Below are 18372 nucleotides of genomic sequence, written 5' to 3' on the forward strand. Positions count from 1 at the left end.
GTCTCTGTGACTGAACCTGTCGGGGGGCACCAGCTGGGATGGAATGGGAATAGGGCCTTTCCCCTCTGAGGGGCGCCAGCTCCAATACACAGCTTTCTATTTTTTTTAATTTTTTTTTTTGCCCCATCCTATAGATTTAATAGAGAGAATCTGATTCCTGCTCCAGAATCCCATAAAATAGTCCAAAAAATCCCAGAGACACACAGGGGTTTTATCCCAACATGTACAAACTGCTTCCCCCACCCCCAATCCATTCTGATACCAATCAGTTCATAGCATTGTTCTAAGAGTAATGAAGATAATCTGCATTTCAGAACCAAAGCCTAGTTAGCCAATGGCTGGTCTAGCCAGGCAAAGAGCCAGCAAAATGGGTGCATCCTTTAATGCTGGTTCTGCAGAATTTTCTGGATCCAGGGAATGAATTTGGAAAGTCTTGTGAACACGCTTGGTTTGTAGAAATTCACAACATATGAAGCGATGCCCTGGACTACTCCCTCACACACCAAAGGGTCACCAGAATCACCCTGGGATTGAGAATAACCGCAATTACATCTTGAACATCTCTAGCACCACTTTTCATCTGCAGATCTGATTGCATCAGAGAAGAGAAGCTTTAAATATTGTACAAGAAATATCTTTTGTGTAAAGAAAACAGCCTTTCTTAAACTTTGGCAACTTCAGGAAAAATGTTTGCTGTGTTGAAGTGTTTCCTTTTTTGTCTGAGTCGCACTAGTAGGATTGGGAAGACTCTGGTAGAGTTGGGTTTGGGTTGGGTAGGATTTTAAATGGGTAGAATTTAAGATAGGTTGAGGTTGTGTTGGGTAGAATTGGGTAGGGTTTGAATTGGATGGATGTGGGTAGGGATGAGTCTGGATAGAATTTAGTAGGATGAGGTTATGTTGGGTAGAGCTGGGTAGGACAGTAGTTAAATTAAGTAGAGATTAGCTAGTGTTGAGTAGACTTGGAATTGGGGAGAGTTGTGCAGGACAGGGGTAAGGGTGATACAGTTTAGTTAGGATTGTGTTGCATGCGGTTTGAGTTTGAGGAAGAATTGTGCTGGGTATTGTTTGAGCTTTAGCTAGCATTAGGTTGGGCTGTGTTGGGTTGGGGTAGGATTGGTAGGGTTGTGTTAAGTGGGGTTTGAGTTTGGGTAAGTTTGGAAAAGGTTTTATAGAGTGGGGTTTGAATTTGGGATAGAGTTGATGGGATTGTATTGGCCAGGATTTGAGTTTCGGGTAAGGTTGGTAGGTTTGTGTTGGGGGGCAGGGGGTTGAGTTTGAGGTAGAGTTGGTTAGGGTGGGTTTTGAGATTGGAGTAGAGTTGATACAGTTGTCTTGTCCATAGCTTGAGTTACGATAGGATTGATAGGCTTGTGTTGGGGAATGTGGGGGTTGAATTTGGGGAAGGGTTGGGTAAGGTTGTATTGAGTGGGATTTGAGTTTGAGGTAGAGTTAGTAGGATTATGAGGCCAGGGTTTGTTTGGGGTGGGCTTGGGTAGAGTTGGGGCGGGGGTTGAGATTAAGGTAGAGGTGGTATGGTTGTGCTGGGTGGGGTTTGAGATGAAGGAACCTCAATACCCAGGTGTAATAAAGGATCTTGCTCAAGCTAGTTGAAGCTGTGCTGAGCTGGTCTCACCATCGCCTCACACCTCTAGGCCAATCTGATGTCTGCATCAACACTCTGTCTCCCAAGCTGGGCTAGGTTGGTGGGGGATCACTGCACACTTAGATACTTAGCCCTGGAAAGTATCTCCCCATTTCTTCCCAGTAGTGGCCTCCTGGAACCAAGGAGCCTCCAGGTCAGCAAGATACTTACCTGATAAGGCAGTTTCTCAAAGCTAGGCTTCCCCCACACAGCATCATTGGGCGGTTATATCCAGGATACAGCTCGCACATGTTGTTCTTAATGACTTCCAGGTCCACCTCATGGACCATGTCAGTTCTTCAGTTCCGACCAGTCCGATCCCACCCAGCCACCCTGCAAGTGGATCCTGGCCTCACCCTAGTCTTGGTCTTTGGCAGGGGATAAGCCGCACCCAGTTATTCCGCACTGTGCTGTGTGACAGCTGCCATACACAGGAGGGAAAAGAGGAAAATGGGGACATGTCTAGTGCATGAGTGTGAGGTCATGGAGGTGGAGTGGTGGGATGGAGGTGGTACATTCAGCAGCATGATAACATTATTAAGGGTCTTTTTGTCATATTGCAGGTGGGGGACCTGGCGGCGCACGGGGATTTTCTGTTGGCTCCATTCTGGTTTATTAATGTTATGTGCTCCCAGAGTGACAGTGATCTCGCTGAAAAAGCAAAAAATTATACATGGGGCATCAGGGGCAGGAGTGTATGTGAGGTGGGGGATGGGAACATGTGGGTCTCACTCATGGACAGTGACTTAGGGCAGCCTGGGCCTCTTAGGCCAAGATCTTGGACTCAGCTGCTGGCCTAGAGAATGTATCCTTCTGGCCTGGAGAATGGCCTGTGATCCAGCCCAGGGCTGGGGACTGGCTAGCTCAGGAGGGTGGGGACTGGGAAATAGGAAAGGGGCCTTTCCCCTCTAGGGGGTGTCAGCTGCAGCACAAACACCTGCCCAGAGACATTGGCCTCCCAGTCTATGACAGCACCAGCCACTTTTGCTGTTCCCTGAGCTCCTTCACTCCCTGTTCTCCTCCCAGCCCCTAGGTCCCAGCTCCCCTGCACCCCGGTGACCCCCGTTCCCAGCTGGATCCACACAGGGGTATATACCCAACTCCCCAGAGCCCTGCAGAGCTGTCCTAGGGTTGTGAGCACCTCCCTGCCCCAATCTGGGCAATGGGCCAGAACCCAGCTGGTGTCAGTTGCCGTAGCTCCATTGATTTACCCATCGTTCGATCTGGCCCATGGTTTGCAGAAGACTCTAGAGACACACTGATGCCCCCTGAGCAGATCAGATCCCTGGGCTCTGCTCTCCCAGCCTCTCCTACTAACTGCTCCTTCCCTGCAACCCACAACGGCACCAGAGCTCCCGGCTCCTCCATCACCTGCTAACCCTGGACTGCCCCGACATCCCCAGCACAGAGGCGCGTACTCTCCCTTGCCATGAGCATCCATCAGCACCAAGTTTGGCTTCACCAGGAACCATCCGCATTTCTTTGTAACCTTTCCATGTTGTATTTCCAGATAGGCCATATAGCATCTCGAGTGGACCTTGGCTTCCCGGCTCCTGATGATCTCACCTGTGGGGGAGACCAGGTTTTACAAAGAGCGCCATCGTCTCCCTGGGCCGGGTTGCGACCGAGCTCCCAACCTCAACCCACCCCTGTGATGCTCTTCTTGGGGGACCTCTGTGCCTGGAACCCTGCTTCCTGCTCAGCTCTCCCCCAGGCTGGACACCCCAGGAGACTGGAGGATAAATCTAAAGCTCTGACCTCCCTGGGTGGAGAATCGATGCCAAATGCACTGGGAGTTGGTCAGTAATTGCACTGCCTTAACTTAACGCTTTGGGGGTGAGGTCACCCCACATTAAGCCAGGCAACCTCCAGACAGGCACTGACAGGTCTCTTGTGAACACTTCTCCTTCTCCATCAGCCCACAGTGACCAGCCAGGGCTGTGCCAAGACCGATCCATGAAATGTTTGGTCCAATGGGAAACTGTGGTTTTTATTAATGGCATTTGTTCTCAGAAAGCCTCTTCTCGAACCTGCCTGAATTATTGTGGGGAAACTGATTCTTTCCTTCCAGTTGTGAATAATATACAGGTGTCAAGTATCAGAGGGTAGCCGTGTTAGTCTGGATCTGTAAAAGCAGCAAAGAATCCTGTGGCACCTTATAGACTAACAGACGTTTTGGAGCATGAGCTTTCGTGGGTGAATACCCACTTCCTCAGATGCATGTAATGGAAATATCCAGGGGCAGGTATATATATGTGTGCTAGCAAGCAAGCTAGAGATAACGAGGTCAGTTCAATCAGGGAGGATGAGGCCCTGTTCTAGCAGTTGAGGTGTGAAAACCAAGAGAGGAGAAACTGGTTCTGTAATTGGCAAGCCATTCACAGTCTTTGTTCAATCCTGAGCTGATGGTGTCAAATTTGCAGATGAACTGAAGCTCAGCAGTTTCTCTTTGAAGTCTGGTCCTGAAGTTTTTTTGCTGCAGGATGGCCACCTTAAGGTCTGCTATAGTGTGGCCAGGGAGGTTGAAGTGCTCTCCTACAGGTTTTTGTATATTGCCATTCCTAATGTCTGATTTGTGTCCATTTATCCTTTTCCGTAGAGACTGTCCAGTTTGGCCGATGTACATAGCAGAGGGGCATTGCTGGCATATGATGGCGTATATTACATTGGTGGATGTGCAGGTGAATGAACCAGTGATGGTGTGGCTGATCTGGTTAGGTCCTGTGATGGTGTCGCTGGTGTAGATATGTGGGCAGAGTTGGCATCGAGGTTTGTTGCATGGATTGGTTCCTGAGCTAGAGTTATTATGGTGTGGTGTGCAGTTACTGGTGAGAATATGTTTCAGGTTGGCAGGTTGTCTGTGGGCAAGGATTGGCCTGCCACCCAAGGCCTGTGAAAGTGTGGGATCATTGTCCAGGATGGGTTGTAGATCCTTGATGATATACAGGTGAACATTTTCAGGTTTTGGTCACCGTAAAAGAAACGCTTTGGGCATTTTTCTCAAGGAAAAAAAACATTTTGTGATCAGCTGTGAAGAAGTCTCCACTCAGGTGGGTGGGTGTCTTGGAAAATTCCAACTTTAACAAATTGTACTTAGACCAAGATAAGGGCCCCCCCATTGTGACAGGCACTGCACTTACCCACAAACCCTGCCCCTAACAGCATCCAGACCTGATGGGGAAACTGAGGCCCAGGGAGATTCTTTGTAAACCTGCCTAAGGGATTTGGATGCCCATCAGTGATTCTATGGAAGTCTCTGTCCACAGAGATCCTGGGCGGAGCTGGGAAGTGGACCCAGATTTCGTAGGTCCTAGCCCTGTGCCTTAGTTGGCCGCAGCTGGCCTCCCTGTCTGGGGCACAGACTGGCAGAAGGGACCCAAAGGAACCTATGGGGGCTGTGTCACCCAATCCCTTGGGCTGGTCTGAGAGCCTCAGCTGCATTCAGGGTTGGATTTGTACTTTGGGCACCCCTAGAAGCAGAGATTGGGAACCTCCCCAAACACACCGCTTCGGGCGGTAGAGGTTCCCCCACTACTTTTAACTTTTAACCACAGACCCCCCACTGCCCAGTGCCCCTCACACAACCCCACCACAACTTCCCAGTCCCCCATACAGACTCCCTAGCATCCAGCACCCAGCGCCCCCCACCCCTCACTGCCCAGAGACCCCCTACAATCTGCCCAGAGATCCCCCACAATCTGCCCCAGAAAGCCCCTCTCTCAAGCACTCCATGGCCCCTCTGGGAGATGACTCTCTCTGCCGGGCTGAGTGAGGAGTACTCCAGCAGGGCTGCATGTAGCCGTCTTCCTCTCAGACCCACTCCTGCTCTCTACAGTGACTCAAACAGATGCCTAATGTGCTTAATGGGAAATCCAGCCCTGGTCGCACTCAGGGTAACATCTGGAGAAATGAAAGCAGTAAATGGTCAGGGATAGTGAAGACATCGGGGCTAAACAGATGGGGGGGCAGCAAGTTTCCATTTCATACTTCGTCACTCCATCTTAGTCTGTGGCGTGACCAAAGAGAAAATTGTTTTGGCGACCGAAAACTTACGAACTGTCAGCTGAAAAGTACCAAAAGGTGGGGGAAATGACCAGTTTGCCAAGAAAGATGCTAAAATGTTTGAGGTGAGGAGACACTTTCTGGGAATTTTTTCATTATCTAGAAAACCCGATTTTCTGTACAAAAACAGTTTGGAGGGGCAGCTTGGCAGCAGCCCTCACCTGTCACTGGGGGTTGAAGAAGAAGGTGAAACATCATCAGGGGACGTGTCTGTGGCATTCTGGGTGCTATTGGCCCCCAAAGCTGTTAACTCAAGGCAGTGTGGTCACTGACCTGCTCCCAGTGCATTTGGCACTGATTCTCCACCCAGGCAGATGAGAGCTTTAGATTTACCCCAGAGGTGTCCAGTGTACGGGAGAGCTCAGCACGGGGCACAGCTCCTGGTACAAGAATTCCCCAGGGAAAGCATCACAGGGGAGGGTTGAGGCTGTGGGGACTCCCCTTTGGGATGAGTAGATTGATCTCAGCCTCGCCCAGGGAGAAAATGGGCCTCTTTATATGAATCTGTCCCCACCTCCAGGTGAGATCGTTGGGGGCCGGGAAGCCCAGCCCCATTCCAGACCCTACATGGCCTGTCTGTCTCTATGGCATGGACACAAGAGTTCCTTCTGCAGAGGGTTCCTGGTGTAGGAGAACTTTGTGCTGACGGCCGCTCACTGCAATGGAGAGTAAGCGCCTCTGTGCTGGGGATGTCGGGGCAGGTCGGGGTTAGCAGGTGAGGGGGGAACTGGGAGCTCTGGTGCCGTTGTAGGTTGCAGGGAAAGAGCAGTGAGTGCGGCAGGCTGGGAGAGCAGAGCCCAGAGGTCTGATCTGCTCAGGAGGTGTCGGTGTGTCTCTAGGGACCTCTGCAAGCCACGGTCCAGCACCAGTGCTGGGTAAATCAATGGGGCTATGCTTGATTGACACCAGCTAGTGGTCTGGCCCCATTGATTCCAGTGGAGCTCCATCCCATTGCCCCAGCTTTGGATGTGGCCCATTGTCCTGACCTGGGCATGGAGGGGCTCACAGGGCTCTGGTCTAGGAGGAGCTGTGTATAGACCCCTGTCTGGATCTAATTGGGGAAGGTCACCAGGCTGCAGGGGAGCTAAGACCCAGGGGCCAGGAGGACAATGGGGAGTGAACGAACTCAGGGAAACAGCACAAGGGGTGGTAGAGACACTGGCTGGGACCCCAGCACCACTGGGCAGGGGCTTTATGCTGCAACCGGCACCCCCTAGAGGGAAAAGGCCCTGTGTCCCACTGACTGCCCCAGTGAGCCAGCCAGTCCTCTGCCCTAAGGTCAGATCAGACCAGCCATGTGTCTAAGGGTATGTACATTATTTCAGGCTGTAAGCTGAGTCCTAGATCTCTTCCTGAGAGCCCCCACAATAAGTATTTCATGAGTCAGATACACATGGACCCATCCCCACCTCATGTGCGCTGTTGCCTCTAATGCACCATGTGTTCCTCTTGGTTTTACAGCATCATCACTGTCAGGCTGGGAACCCACAACCTTGGGAATTGGGAACACAATTAACAGAGGATCCCTATCCGTCGCTCAGTCCCCTACCTGCAATACAACAAAGTGACCACTAACAATGACATCATGCTGCTGCAGGTACTGCCCCCATCCCATCACCCCGCCCCCCAATGACTTCATGCTGCTGCAGGTACCGCCCCTATCCCATCACCCTACCCCCAGTGACCTCACTCTGCTGCAGGTACCACCCCATCCCATCACCCTATCCCCAGTGACCTCACACTGCTGCAGGTACCACCCCATCCCCAGTGACCTCACACTGCTGCAGGTACCGCCCCCATCCCATCACCCCACCGCTTGTGACCTCACTCTGCTGCAGGTACCACCCCATCCCATCACCAGTGACCTCACACTGCTGCAGGTACCGCCCCATCCCCAGTGACCTCACACTGCTGCAGGTATCGTCCTCATCCCATCACCCCACCCCTTGTGACCTCATATTGCTGCAGGCACCACCCCCATCCCATCACCTTGCCTGCAGTGACCTCACTCTACTGCAGGTACCACCCCATCCCATCACCCTATCCCCAGTGACCTCACACTGCTGCAGGTACCGCCCCATCCCCAGTGACCTCACACTGCTGCAGGTACCACCCCATCCCCAGTGACCTCACACTGCTGCAGGTATCGTCCCCATCCCATCATCCCACCCCTTGTGACCTCATACTGCTGCAGGTACCACCCCATCCCCAGTGACCTCACACTGCTGCAGGTATCGTCCTCATCCCATCACCCCACCCCTTGTGACCTCATATTGCTGCAGGCACCACCCCCATCCCATCACCTTGCCTGCAGTGACCTCACTCTACTGCAGGTAGCACCCTCATCCCATCACCCCACCCCCAGTGACTCACACTGCTGCAGGTAGCACCCCCATCCCATCACCCCACCCCCAGTGACCTCAGGGCCTTGCATTGGCTCTAATTTCCCTCTTCTTGGATTGGAAAGTCTCTGCCCATCGTCGTCTCTGACCTGTGTATTGACCCTGGCCCTTGTGTCCTCTCTTCTTTGTAGCTCGGGCACAAAGCACAGCTCAATGGATATGTCAGGCGCATCCCCTTGCTCCTGCCCCATCAGCAAATGCGTCCAAGAACCGTGTTCAGTGTCTCTGGCTGGGGCTGGACTAGTGCACACAATCAGCTGACCTCAGGCACGCTCCAGGAGATGGACGTGGTGGTGATGCAGGATGCTGCGTGTCCGGGGGATCCTGGTGGGATATACCGTAACTATAACGCCTCCACCATGATGTGGGGGGGGGACGACCCGGAAAAGGGCAAAAGTTCTTTCCAGGTAAATCTCCTGCCTTCAAGCTCCCTTGACAAATTGTTATTATTTATGAGCCTGTTGGTGTTGCAGTCGGGTTGCAGAGCGCAGGTCAGAGATCAGTCCCTGCTACGCTCGGTGTGTACAAATGAATGGGAAAATAGCTGGTCTTCTCCCAGAGGAGGCAGAGATCAGGTGGTTGCTTGGGATGGGAGGGTGTGATGCTGAGACTGGGTGGGCTTGCGGGGGGTTCTGCTGAGACCTGTTAATTAAATGTCTCTAGTTCTGTTTCGCAGGGTGACTCTGGGGGGCCCCTGGTGTGCCAGGGAACAGCCCAGGGTGTCTTCTCTTGGGGATCCGAGGATGGGCTCCCCCCCCAGCAGTGTACACAAAAGTCTCCACCTACATCCCCTGGATATGGGCCACGATGAGGAGGCTGCAGCCCTGAGCCATGCTAGGAATCGCTGCAGGGGCTGGAGCTGCTCCGCTCCTGTCCTTTGGAGAGGCCCAGACATAGGGCCTGCTTTGCAGAGGGGCTGAGTCCCCCTAGGCTGATCTCCTCCACCCCAGACATAGCTCCTCTTAGGCAGTGCCCAACCCATGAGCATCAAGGCAGGGAGCCTCGGGGAGTTAGGAGTCATGTTCAATTCCAACTCCCTCAGCTCCCTTGGCAATCCCAACCCAGGCCCTTAGGCTGCGCCTTTGCTAGGGAATCAGCTGGTTTATTTCACCTGGGGTAATGGACATGAGCCAAACTCTGGGGCAGACCCAGCGGTTTGTAGCTCTCCTCCATGTCAGCCGGTCGAGTGGCTGTTTATGAGAGATACTCGTCATTACCAGACCTGCTAACTCCTGTTAAAACTGCAGCCTGCCCTGTCCTCACTGGGCCTTTTCCAAATGCTATTTCCCCTAGGGTAGCCACCACCCCATCCAAAGACACCTGTTCCCAGCACCGACAAGGGGAGCGGGAGTTTGTTCATGGGAAGGGAAATTAGGAAATTATGCACTGAACTGATTTCAGCTGAAATTACAACTCTGAGCACCTCCCTCTAACCTCCCCTGCCCTGCCCTGCCCTGCCCTGCCTCAAGGCCTGGTGCATTTCGCTCACTGCCTCTTCCCTAGCAATGAATAAAAATGAAGTTGCAAACAATGAAGTGGTGCCTTCCTGGAAATTGAATGAACGCCGCCAGCCTCGGACTCCCAGCTAACTTGCACCTAGCAGGGGTAACCAGGGTTTGGGCCTGGTGGGGAATTCACCCCACGGGTTGGAGTAGTTCATGCCAGATCTGGTAGAAAGACAAGGAAAATCACAGGTGAAAAAGCAAATCACTGTGTGTGTTGTCAGCTCTCCTGGCTCTGGTATCCCACCACTGACACCTAGGCCAGCTTCCTGCCAACAGGAGTGCACTTTAGGCCACTGGAGGAGAACTCGGAACCAGGGTAGTCTTAGTTCCCGTGTACGTCATTCCTCTTCCACTCTGCACCTGTCTGGCGACAGAGGGGTCACAAATAGCAGGCAGGCCAGTCCCCTCCTTCAAATATCTCAGCCCAGATGTCAAGGCCTGATCCCGAAGAGCCTCTGTGTGTTTCCCCCAGCCCGACTGACTCTAATCAGGGGCTATTCAGGCAGGGGGCAAACACCATTGCTGTTTGCACCAACTCCCCTGCAAAGAAAATACATGTCAAACTGAGCCCAGTGCAGCAGGGATCCACAGACCGGACGCAGATTTGATGCTCTGGGAAGAGATGTCTCAGACTGGAACAGACAGGAAAAAGCCCCAAGTGACACTTTAAAATTTTCATCTAAATATCACCTACACTGGGAGGAAAGAATCAGTTTCACCACAATAGTTTAGACAGGTTTGAGACGAGGCTTTCTGAGAAAAAGTTACATTTGTAAAAAGTTTGGCAGATCAGTCTGGCTGCTCACTGTTGGCTGCTCCCTGTGGGCTGATGGAGAAGACACATCCACAAGGGAGCTGCCTGTGCTGTTCCAGGAGCACCCTGACCTAATCTGGGGTGACTTCAGCCCCCAAAGCTGTTAACCCCAGGCAGTGTGATTACTGACCCACTTCTGATTCTTTCCATGGTGGCCAAGCTTAGGATGTCAATGTTCCAAACTTTAATTGTTGGTCTCTTTTTGGATTTCCATTTTTGTGGAGCTGGTCTGTTCACCACTGTTAGTGCTCTGCTTAGCCACAGTCTTTCAGATTTATTCTGCTTCCAATTAACACTCGTTAGGTTAAAAATTACAGCTTTAATTTTATTTGATAGAAAAAAAATTACTCCCCAATTGAGTTCCACCCAAAGCCTATGTGTATAGGTGCCTTCCCAGAGCATACGGGTTAGGTCAGCACCTGCCAAATTACAGAACCAATATTTGTCTGACTCAGCAGCATCTGGGCTGAACAGTGGAAGGAAGGTCCGGGACCTCCTGCATGGGATCCCTGTTGAATTAATCTTAAATGTAGCTCCAAGTGAAGGCATCAGGACTAAACGGATGGAGGGTGGCATGTTTCCATTGCATATCTCGCCACTCCTTCTTAATCTCCAGCGTGACCAGAGAGAAAATTGTTTTGACAACCAAAAATTTACAAACTATCAGCTGAAAAGTGTCGAAAGGTGGGGGAAATGATCAGTTTGCCAAGAAAAATGCTGAAATGTTTGAGGTCAGGAGACATTTTCTGGGAGATTTTTCATTATCTAGAAAACTCGATTTTCTGTATACAAACAGTTGTGGGGAGAGCTTGGGAGCAGCCTTCACTTGTCACTGGGGGTTGATGGAGGAGGCAAGATATCAACAGGGCATGTGTCAGTGACGTTCTGGGTGCTACTGGCCCCCAAAGCTGTTACCCACTCCTGGTGCATTTGGCACTGATTCTTCACCCAGGAAGGTGAGAACTTTAGATTTACCCTCCGGCCTCATTGGATGTCCAGTGTGGGGGAGAGCTCAGCATAGGGCAAAGTTCCTGGTACAGGAATCTCCCAAGGGGAGCATCACATAAGACCTGAAGAAGAGCTCTATGTAAGCTCAAAAATTTGTCTCTCTCACCAATAAAATTGGCCCAATAAAAGAGATCCCCTCACAGACTTTGCCTCCTTTTGATCAGATTACAACTTTGGTTGGTGAAGGTAATAGTGTTAATGTTATATGCTTATAATTCTGGAAAGCATTTGACTTGGTACTGCACATGCTGTTTAAAAACTTAAATGATATAAGATTACCATGGCACACATGACATGGATTTAAAGCTGGCTAAATGATTGGTCTCAAGATATAATTGTAAATGGGGAATCATCATCAAATAGGTGTGTTTCTTGTGGGGTCAGGCATCGGTTCTTGTCCTATGCAATTTACCATTTTTATCAATGCCCTGGAAGAAAACACGAAATCACCACTGATGTGTTTGCAGCTGACTCAGAGATTGGGGGAATGATAAACAATGAAGACGAAAGGGCACCGACACAGAGTGATCTGGATTGTTTGGTAAACTGGGTGCTAGCAAACATTACACTTTTTAACATGGCTAAATGTCAGTGTATACATCCAAGACAAAAGAACGTCAGCCATACCTACAGGATGGGGACTCCATCCTGGGAAGCAGCGATTCTTCAGAAGATTTAGGGGTCACGGTGGATAAGTAGCAGAACATGAGCTCCCAGTGTGATGCTGTGGCCAAAATGGCTAATGCGATCCTGGGATGCATAAACGGGAATTTCAAGTAAGAGTATAGAGGTTATTTTAGCTCTGGATTTGACACTGGTGCAACTGATGCTGGAATCCTGTATCCAGATCTGGGGCCCACAATTAGAGAAATATTTTGATAAATTGGGGAGTGGTCTGAGAAGAGCCATGAGAATGATCAAAGGATTAGAAACTTGCCTTACAGTGATAGACTCAAAGAGCTCAGCTGTTTAGCTTAACAAAGAGAAAGCTATTTGGTGACATGATCACAATCTTAGACGTAACTACACAGGGAACAAAAATTTAATAATGGGCTCTTCAATCTTCCAGAGAAAGGTCTAACACAATCCAAAGGCTGGAAGCTAAAGCTAGACAAAGTCAGACTGGAAATAAGGTGTACATTTTTAACAGCGAGGATAATTAACCATTGGAATAACTGGCCAAGAATCATGGTCAATTCTTAATCACTGATAATTTTAATATGAAGACTGGATGTTTTTTCCTAAATGATTCATTCTGGGAATAATTGTGGGGCAGTTCTCTGGGCAGTGTTGCACAGGAGGTCAGAGTAGTTGATCACCATTGTCCCTCCAGGCCTTGGAATCTATGAATTTAGGTGCAGGGATGGATGGATGGATGGATGTGTGTGGGGATGGATGGATGTACGGATGGCTGGCGTGGCTGGCTGGCTGGATAGGTGGGTATGGATTCAAGGATGGATGGATGGATACGCAGGGATGGTGTCATAACCATACAGCTAAGGGTAGCCTAAAATTCCTCCGTCACCTGTAAGGGGTTAAGAAGCTCAGATAACTTGGTTGGGACCTGACCAAAAGGACCAACGGGGAAAGAAGATACTTTCAAATCTGGGGGGCAGGGAGGGGCTGGAAGGGTTTGTGCTCTTTATTTGTGTGTTCTTTCCTGGGACTGAGAGGGGACCCCAGGCAGAAATCCATCTCTTCCAAACAATCCTGAAACGAGTCTCTAATAAGTAAGTAAAGCCAGGCAAGGTGTGTTAGGTTACCTTTCATTTTAGCTTGTGATTTTTCCCTGTGCTGCAGGGAGGTTTATTCCTGTTTTTTTTTGTAACTTTGAAACAAAGCCTAGAGGGAGTTCCTCTGTGTTTTTGAATCTTTTGTTATCCTGTAAAGTTATCTTCCATCCTGATTTTACAGAGGTGGTTCTTTCACTTTTTTTTCTTTTAAATAAAATTATTCTTTTAAGAACCTGATTGATTTTCAGTGTCCTAAAGACCCATGGGGGTTGATCTGTGCTCACTTCGTAGCTAATTGGTTAGGATATTATTCTCCAGCCTCCCCAGGAAAGGAAGTGTAGGGGTGTCATAAACAGATAGCTAAGGGTTAATGTCTCTTTCACCTGAAACACCTGACCAGCGAACCAATCAGGAAACTGGATTTTTTTCAACTTTGGGTGGAGGGAATTGTGTGTCTGAGTCTTTTGTCTGTCTGCCTGCTTCCTCTGAGCTTTGGAGAAGTAGTTCTATTTTCTAATCTTCTGTTTCTAAGTGTAAGGACAAAGAGATCAGATAGTAAGTTCTATGGTTTCTTTTCTTTGGTATTTGCATGAATATAAGTGCTGGAGTGCTTTGATTTGTATTCTTTTTGAATAAGGCTGTTTATTCAATATTCTTTTAAGCAATTGACCCTGTGTTGTATCATCTTAATACAGAGAGAACATTTGTATTTTTTCTTTCTTTTTTATATAAAGCTTTCTTTTAAGACCTGTTGGAGTTTTTCTTTACTTCAGGGAAATTGAGTCTGTACTCACCAGGGAATTGGTGGGAGGAAGAAATCAGGGGAGGTCTGTGTGTGTTGAATTGGCTAGCCTGATTTTGCATTCCCTCTGGGGAATAGGAAAGTCCTTTTTGTTCCCAGGACTGGGGAACGGAGAGGGGGAATCACTCTGTGTAGTTTCACAGAGCTTGTGTCTGTGTATCTCTCCAGGAGCACCTGGAGGGGGGAAGGGAAACAGGATTATTTTCCTGTGTTGTGAGACTCAAGGGATTTGGGTCTTGGGGTCCCCAGGGAAGGTTTTTCAGGGGGACCAGAGTGCCCCAAAACACTCTAATTTTTTGGGTGGTGGCAGCAGGTACCAGGTCCAAGCTGGTAACTAAGCTTGGAGGTTTTCATGCTAACCCCCATATTTTGGACGCTAAGGTCCAAATCTGGGACTAAGGTTATAACAAGGGGCTTGGGGGATATTTTGGGGGAGATAGGACTCCAAGTGGCCCTCCCTGAATGTTTGTTTAAATCACTTGGTGGTGGCAGCAATGCCAAGGGCAAGAAAAGGAATTGTGCCTTGGGGAAGTTTTTAACCTAAGCTGGTAGAATATAAGCTTGGGGGTCTTTCATGCGGTCCCCACATCTGTACCCCAGAGTTCAGTGTGGGGCGAGAACCCTGACAGATGGATAGACAGATCAAGGGACGGATGGATGGATGGATGGATGGATGTGTGACGGGTTGGATCACAGAAACCCCCTTGGGAACTGCCAACCGATGTACAAAGACTACTTCTTCCCCTGCCTTTCCTGCCTACTTGGGACTCCAGAAGCTTCCCTGGTTGTGCCAGACACACTTGCGGGCTACAGACACAGACCCAGGTCTGAACCACGTCCCACAAACTGGAGGCTTAACTGAAAGCAGCTTAAGAAGTGTTCCTGTCTCTAACACTCAGATGCCCAACTCCGAATGGGGTCCAAACCCCAAATAAATCCATTTTACCCTGTATAAAGCTTATGCAGGGTAAACTCATAAATTGTTTGCCCTCTATAACACTGATAGAGAGATATGCACAATTGTCCCCCTCCGCCTCCCCCCCATAGGTATTAATGCATATTCTGGGTTAATTAGTAAGTAAAGAGTGATTTTATTAAATACAAAAGGTAGGATTTAAGTGGTTCCAAATGATAACTGACAGAACAAAGGGAATTACCAAGCACAATAAAATAAAACATGAAAGTCTGAGCCTAATACAGTAAGAAGCTGAATACAGATAACATGTTACCCTCAGAGTTGTTCCAATAAGCCTCTTTTACAGACTAGCCTCCTTCTAGTCTGGGTCCAGCAATCGCTCACACCCCTTATAGTTACTGTCCTTTGTCTCAGTTTCTGTGGCGTATCCTTGGGGGTGGAGAGGTTTTCTCTTGAACTAGCTGAAGACCAAAATACAGGGGTCTCCAAAGGCTTTATATAATTTCTCCTTGTGGGTCTAACCCCCTTCCTCCACCTGTGCAGAATCTCAGCTGCAAGATGAAGTTTTGGAGTCACATGGCAAGTCACATGTCCATGGGTGACTCAGAACTTTACAGGCCAAGCAACAAAGCCAAGAAAGCTCAGATGTGGATAGACATCTGTCAAAGTTTATTGTCAGTTTAAGTGCTTCTTGACCGGGCACTTAAGTTGCACATTCCTCTCTAAAGAAACTGACCAAATGCCTTACTAAGACTACTTAAAATCAAACAAGTACACAGCCAATATTCATAACTTCGAATACAAAAATGATACATGCATACAGATAGTATGAATACATTCAGTAGATCATAACCTTTACAGAGATCTGTTACATGGCATATGTAGCATAAAACCTATTCCAGTTATGTCATATATACATTCATAAGCATATCTCCATTAAGCCTTATAGGGTGCAACGTCACGGGATGGATGGGCTTTTCCACCATAGGGATGACACTCACAGTATTGGCTCACCCTCCTGCATTAGTAAGCCCAATCTAATCTGAAACAATTACCTAGAATTAAATCAACATCAACAAAGAAATGTAACTAAACAAATAAGATCTGAACAATTCAAAAATCAGAAGAAAGAAAGAAAGAAAGAAAGAAAGAAAGAAAGAAAGAAAGAAAGAAAGAAAGAAAGAAATGTAGGACTGGAAGGGACCTCAAGAGGTCATCTAGTCCAGTCCCTTGTGTTAGGCCTGAATAAAGATATAGCAGACAAAACCAGGTATGCCAACCTGACCAAAGTCAGGCTAACAGAGGTTTGTGGGTAATCCCTGAGTGGAAAACACTGAGAAGCAGCAGCATGTCTCACAAGCGCTGGGAAAAAGTGAGATAAAAGAGAAGCTGCATTCCTGGCATAGTACCAGATGTGCTGTGTTCGGGCAGCTCCTTCAAAGAACTGATAAGAGTCCTAGTTTCGCAGCCTCCTTGTTTTCACTCCCTGGTTTTGTTCTTTGTTTGTTTTTAACTCCCCTACATTTCTAACTTTAGGCATGCCTGTATACTAAAGGTGTCTAGTTTCTAGTTGTTAGAAGAAGGGGGTGGGTTGCTCCAGTGAATAATTTATGACGCGACGGAACTGTCTATATAGGCTTATACTAAGATGTAAAGAGGGGGCTGGTTCTCTCTGGAGACGAGCTGCTCTCTATTGATGCGTGCACTTGTCAATAAAGAGCTTTTGATCGGACCTTGCTGGTGTTGCCTGTCTCTCTTGCGGTCAAACAACGAACTTTGCCGTCGGGGTTAAAGTCCCTGACACTTGCACTCATGGCAGGACTAAGTATTATATAGACCATCCCTGACAGGTGTTTTCTAACCTGCTCTTAAAAATCTCCAGTGATGGTGTGATAAATGAAGGGGGTGGGTAGCTCCCTTTTATGGACACCCTGCCAGCCAGTCAGCTATAAAATCCACCTTAGTAGTTGTTCTCTACATGCTTTACCTGTAAAGGGTTAAAAAGTCTCCCTGCATAGGTAAAAGGAAGGGAGTGGGCACCTGACCAAAAGAGCCAATGGGAAGGCTAGAACTTTTTTAAATTGGGGGGGAAATTCCCCTTTGTCTGCTGTTGTTCTGAGGGAGAAGCAGAACCAAGGCTGGAACTATACTGTAAAAAGCTTGAGTCCAGGTATGAAAAATCATCTGAATCATACCTAGAAACTACTCACTTGAAACCCCTAGATATATAAGTAGATCAGGAAATGTCTAGGAAGACATGATCAGGTTTATTTCTTTTTATTTCTTTATGGCTTGTGGACTCCGCTGCGCTAGCCCCAAATGCTTTTGGTTTGCTTGTAACTTTTAAGCTGGACCTCAAGAAGGTTATTCTTGATGCTTAATTCTTGTAAGTGAGTTTTTTTTAAATCTAGCAATAGCCTGAGTTTTCAAATGTACTTTCTTTCTTTTTGCTTTTAATAACATTTACCTTTTTTAAGAACAGAATTGGATTTTGTGTCCTAAGAGGTTTGTGAACATGTTATTTAATTAGCTGGTGGCAACAGCTGGTTTCCTTTCTCAGCTCTTCCCCGGAGTAAGGGGTGAAAGGGCTTGAGGGTACCCCACAGACAGGAATTCCCAAGTGCGCCTTCCTGGGATCTCAAAGGGGTTTTTGCACTTGGGTGATAGCAGCATCTACCCATCTAAAGTCCGAGAGAAGCTGTAACCTTGGGAGTTTAATACAAGCTTGGAGTGGCCAGTATTAATTTTAAAAATCCTCGTGGGTCCCCAACTTCTGCACTCAAAGTGCCTAAGTGGGGAATCAGCCTTAACAGATGGAGATTCCACAACCTCCCTAGGCAATTTATTCCAGTGCTTAACCGCTCAGACAGTCAGGAATTTTTTCCTAATGTCCAACCTACATCTCCCTTGCTTCAATTTAAGCCCATTGCTTCCTGTCCTTGGTGGTAAAGGAGAACAATTTATCACTCTCCCATTCATAGTAATCTTAGGGCTTGTCTACATCAGAAAGTTGCAGCGCTGGTGAGGGAGTTACAGCGCTGCAACTTAGGAGGTGTACACATCTGCAGGGCACCACCAGCGCTGCAACTCCCTGTTTGCAGTGCTGGCCGTACTCCCGTTTTGTCTCGGGTGTAGAGGATCCAGCACTGGTGATCCAGCGCTGGTAATCAAGTATAGACACTTACCAGCGCTTTTCTTGACCTCCGTGGAATAAGCAGGTATCCCAGCATACCTGAGGAAGCCTCTGATAATCAAGCTGGTCTCCTTCCCCGGCTTGCTCTCGCGTTCCCCGAACCCCGAGCAAGCAGGTCTCCTTCCCTGAGGTTTGCTGGGTGGTTCCGGGAACGCGAGAGCAAACCGCGGCGAAGCTGGTCTCCTCGGTTTGCTCTCTCGTTCCCCGAACCCCCGAGCAAGCAGGTCTCCTTCCCTGCGGTTTGCAGGGTGGTTCCGGGAACGCGAGAGCAAACCGCGGCGAAGCTGGTCTCC

At 48.7% G+C, this 18372-nt stretch overlaps 2 pseudogenes; one reads left to right on the forward strand and one right to left on the reverse strand.

Annotated features, from left to right (window-relative positions):
- Positions 1 to 380: 380 nt before the first annotated feature.
- LOC115638365 lies at positions 381 to 3559 on the reverse strand (annotated as a pseudogene).
- A 1932-nt stretch (positions 3560 to 5491) lies between these two features.
- LOC115638367 lies at positions 5492 to 9145 on the forward strand (annotated as a pseudogene).
- The last annotated feature ends 9227 nt before the right edge of the window (positions 9146 to 18372 follow it).

This window comes from Gopherus evgoodei, chromosome 21 (genome assembly GCF_007399415.2).
Source record: "Gopherus evgoodei ecotype Sinaloan lineage chromosome 21, rGopEvg1_v1.p, whole genome shotgun sequence".
Classification (NCBI taxonomy): domain Eukaryota; kingdom Metazoa; phylum Chordata; order Testudines; family Testudinidae; genus Gopherus; species Gopherus evgoodei.